Below are 4,623 nucleotides of genomic sequence, written 5' to 3'. Positions count from 1 at the left end.
CCGCGTCCCGCCGCGGCAGGTGCGCCCCCCGCGGGTGCTGCGCGCGCGGCCGCCCCGGGCCCCTCCGCAGTTCCCCTCCGGCCGCCCTTCCCGGCAGAGCGGCCCCCTCCCAGACCTCGCCCTGCGCGCCGGGCCGCGCGTTCCCGGCAGGTGGCGGCCGGAGGGAGGTCTGCGGACCAGACGGGGCCGGTCGTGGACGCTGCGTCCGGCCGCAAGCCAGAGTCTAGGGCGCAGAGCCCCGGGACCGACCTCGACACGGCCGACGCCGGCGGCGAGGAGCCATAGGGCCGTTTCCGAGCCTCTCCCGAGCGCGAGGGGGTGTAGCTCAGTGGTAGAGCGCGTGCTTAGCATGCACGAGGCCCCGGGTTCAATCCCCGGCACCTCCACTTTTGCTCGGACTCCTGCCTGGTCGCCTCAGCATTTGTTAAATCGTATCTGCCGCTCGCTTCTTTTCTCGTTCTTTCGTTCTCTTGCAGTTCCTTGAACTCACACGAAAAACGAGGACGCACGCGTCTCTGCTCCAGGCCCCGGGTGCCAAGTCTGCAGGCACCTGCTGGCTCCGGATGCCCCGACCCCGAGAACACGCTCCGCACCGAATTAACTAGCGCGCCACCGGAGCTTCATCTCGCAGTGTTAGCGAAGAGCAAGACGCGCAGAAAGGGGAAAAGGGGCGCGGCGCTCAGGAAATTCTCCTCCTCCGCCCCCGCTTTCTGCTCCGGAGCCCCCCACCTTCCTCCAGAGACCGCACGCCTTCCTCCCTCCTCATCTGCTTCCCCACCCCTCCCTCTGCGGTTACACGTTCTGTGCGCTTCTTTGACTCGCCGTTCCTGACTTTAATTACAGGAACTCTTAAAGCATACAGTAAGCTTCGGATCTAGATAAAAGTTCTTTATTGTGTTAAATAAATTCGATGCTTCTTATCTGACTGATTTGAGGAAACACCTGCTTGGTTCATTTGGAAAGATAAATTAGGGAGAGAAATCAGAAAATAAAGATACAGCCCCATTCCCTTTTCTTACCACTCCTGGCTCCATCCCACATTTTGAAGGGCTTTGTACCTGCGTGTGTGAACATCTCAAGACACACTTCCAAGCTTCAAGCACACCCCTGGCAAAGAGCCAGTCCAGGGCCCGCTGCGAGGCCTGGGAGCATGATGCTAAGGGCATGCGCTGCGCTCACAAGGATGGCCTCAGAAAAGAGGCCTGGAAGGAGGGACGATGGGGCTGTTTTGGCAGAGAATTCTGGGGGCCCGAGTAAATAGAGTGTGGACTCCATATCCATAGGAGGCTACATGGCCAGGAGAGGCCCCAGGGCTATGCACCTGTTGCCCAGGGGTAAACATGATACCGAGTGGATGCTCCAGAGTTTAAGGGGCTATTTGTGTTTAACCAGACCTTTCCAATGTATTTTTAAGGTTAACCTCATGGGCTGTCTTCCCCCAAATACCCAGTTTCCTGACTCATGTGTGTGTGTCTGGTAGTGTCTCTTTTGGAAATAAACCTTATACCTGCTGGACACAGGACTGTACACTTGCCCTTAGATTGTGACAATACTTGCAAGATTAGAAGGTTACATGGGGACAAAAAAGACTTCCTCAACCCTCTTAGGGTCCTTGGCTGGGTCTAACATTAAAACGACAAAGACAGATTAACAGGACAAAACAATAGACATTTATTTAATAGAAGTTCTACATGACACGGTGACGTGAGAGCCTTCCCTAGGAAATGAAGCCCCAGAGAAACAGACCTGGGTGTTTTATGCCAGGTTTGAGGCAGTGTGGGCAGCCATGGAGGGCTATGATAGGTTAAGGAGTATGAGGTCCATTGTAATAAATTGTAAATAAATACATTATAAAAATAATAAATTGAGGAATATGATAGGTTAAGGGGTATAATTGTAAACAATAAATTGGTTAGGGAGTATGAGGCAATTATAATAAATTGGGGGGAACTCAGCAAGGTTTGTTTTTTAGGGGTCTTTTTGGCATCCCTTTGTCTTTAGAAGGAAGGAAGCTCCTTTCCATCATAGGGAGGGCATCTCTCACAGGTTCCCCTTTTACGACCTGCTTCACGGAAGAAGGGCAATAGGGAAGGTCAGAGCAACATTTCTGCTTTTGCTGTTTTCTCAGATTCCTTCGGCTTAAAATATCTAATACACCCAAATGTCATCTTTTGGAGTAGCATGTCCTGAACTCCATCAGTAACAGGGTAGACCCTGTCAGAGGAAGAAATCAATCTGAACCATATAACGATGTTATATGGTAAGTAAGGGTTTGTGAGGATCTTGTGGTCATATCATCTTAGGACTCTTAAATCAACTAAACACGGAGGCCAGAGGACGGAGGGGGCTCTAATGCCTGCAGAAGTAGATTAAAACGAAGCCTGGGTATGCTTCAAGATGAGGAAACAAACAATAAGGACAACCAATCACAGGCAATGAGGCTTTCTAGGCAAATAACTGCCTTTCTTTGCTTCTGCGGCTTCTCTGTGTCCGGTCTGTCCCCTGACCTTGTGTCACAGGGGGAAGACCAGTGTGCCAGTAGCTGATCCAAGAATCAGTTTTTGCTCAAATAAACTCTTAAAAATTTTTAACATGCCTCAGTTTCTCTTTAAACAGGATTAAAGGTAGAATTTTAGGATAAAGAAAGCTCTTCTGAAAAGTTGAAAATGTTGATTTAAAAAACCATAAATTTAATTTGGACTGTTTTCTCAGTTTTTGTATATTTCTCAGTTGTATGTTTTAATGGGAGAAACTTAAGCATTTTATCAGAGCTTTAATTTTGTTTTGAGGGGGAGGTATTATGTTAAATTGAGATAGAAAAGATTCAGCCACCCAAAGAGCTTCTTGAATAAACTTTTCCTAACAATAACTGAAAAGTTTGGAGGAATTTGTCATTGCCCTTATGAGCACTTTCACCGCGAAATACGCAGTTCAACGTTCTGGATATTGATGCAGGCGCCACCAAATGGCCATCTTGGGAACCTCAAAGTCGTTTGCTGTGGATCAGAGTTCTGAGATGGCCAATAACTCTGTAATAGTAGATTGTTGTTTTTGATTATGTCCTTCTGGATTCTCAAAGTCATATGGAGAAACTGTTTTTACAACACCGAGGGTAGGTGTCTAGGGCATTTTCTTAAGCTTCAAAAGGTCTAACTGTAAAATAGGCTTCAATATCCATAATTGAACTTTTTTCAGATGTTGATTTTCCTCTAATAAACCATTAACATTTTCCAATTTTTTTAAGTAGGCTCCACGCCCAGCATGGACCCTGACACAGGGCTTGAACTCATGACCCTGAGATCAAGACCTGAGCTGAGATCAAGAGTCAGACTCTCAACAATGAACCACCCAGGTGCCCCTCCAATTTTAAACTGAGGTTCCCAAAACAGTTAAAAATCTCTGTGTTTCCATTGTGGTGAGCATAGCATAATGTATGGAGAATCTCTTGCCCACCTGAAACTAATGTAATATCATGTGTCAACTATATCTCAATTTAAAAAAATCTCCATGTTCCTATATCACAGCATTTCAGAATCACAGTCTGAAGTCACATGTACTCTTCGTGTAGATGTTAATTAACCCTTAAACTTTTAGCAGGTTCTCCTGCTCACATTAGAACTGTTAGTCCTGTCACCTGAGTAGATGTTGGCAAATGGGTAGGTAGCTTCCTTTACTGAATTTAAAGAAGTTACAGCACAAAAGTATACCTTGAATTTTTAAAGATATGAACCATTGACACATCACAGTTGTTCAGGGGGCATTTCAGTCAGCACATGGCAGTCAGGAGATATCCCCCTTTCTCTGTCTGATAAAGAGGTCAAGGAGGCTCATTAGCATACTCATATTAGCAGATAATTCTGGTCACCTCTGTCTGCTTCACAGTCTTGTAAGTACACTCATGCTGGACCGCGCTAGAAATTTTGCCTCGAAAAGTTTGGCAGTGGGCACAGCAACATCCTCTCTGGCTTGGACCCTAACAGGATTCTATTTTAGAACTTCTTCTAAATATTCTTGCTCATATGATCCATGTCTTTTCATAGCTCACAAAAACTCGTGAATCAGGAGAAGATTTTTCTATTTCCCCCCTCCTCTCTTCTGCACTGTGTTTAACGGGTACTAGGCTTTCCTTCAGGAGAACCACCACATACACCATCCTGGCATGAAAGGGGACCAGGTGCTACGGCCCAGAGGTCAGCTGCCGAGGGGACCGAATGCACCAACCTAAGACAAGCAGCCAGGTCCAAATGAGGATGACCGCTTTGGTCTCTGGGACAATGAAGGGAGAGGAACCTAGTGTTTGGGTTTTGGGGTTTTTTTTTAAGATTTTTAATTTTTAAAATTCTTTATTTAAATTAAATTTAGTTAACATATACTGTATTATTAGTTTCAAAGGTATAGGTCAGTGATTCATCAGTTGAATGTAAAACACCCAGTGCTCATCACATCCCGTGCCCTCCTTAATGCCCATCACCCGGGTACCCCATCCCCCCACCCCCCTCCCCTCCAGCAATCCTCAGTTTGTTCCCTAGAGTTAAGAGTCTCTTATGATTTGCCTCCCTCTCTGTTTTCATCTTATTTTATTTTTCCTTCCTTTCCCCTATGTTCATCTGTTTTATTTCTTAA

The 4,623-nt window shown here is 46.4% G+C and overlaps 1 non-coding gene across 1 annotated transcript; it reads left to right on the top strand.

Moving 5' to 3' along the window:
* The first annotated feature begins 314 nt into the window (after positions 1-314).
* Positions 315-386, top strand: TRNAA-AGC (transfer RNA alanine (anticodon AGC)). Its single transcript has one exon. It is a non-coding gene; the product is annotated as a tRNA-Ala (tRNA).
* The last annotated feature ends 4,237 nt before the right edge of the window (positions 387-4,623 follow it).

The sequence above is a fragment of the Leptonychotes weddellii genome, unplaced genomic scaffold, assembly GCF_054177405.1.
Source record: "Leptonychotes weddellii isolate Sample4059 unplaced genomic scaffold, ASM5417740v2 HiC_scaffold_7352, whole genome shotgun sequence".
NCBI classification, from domain to species: Eukaryota; Metazoa; Chordata; class Mammalia; order Carnivora; family Phocidae; genus Leptonychotes; species Leptonychotes weddellii.
This window is presented reverse-complemented; position numbering and strand designations above follow the sequence as displayed.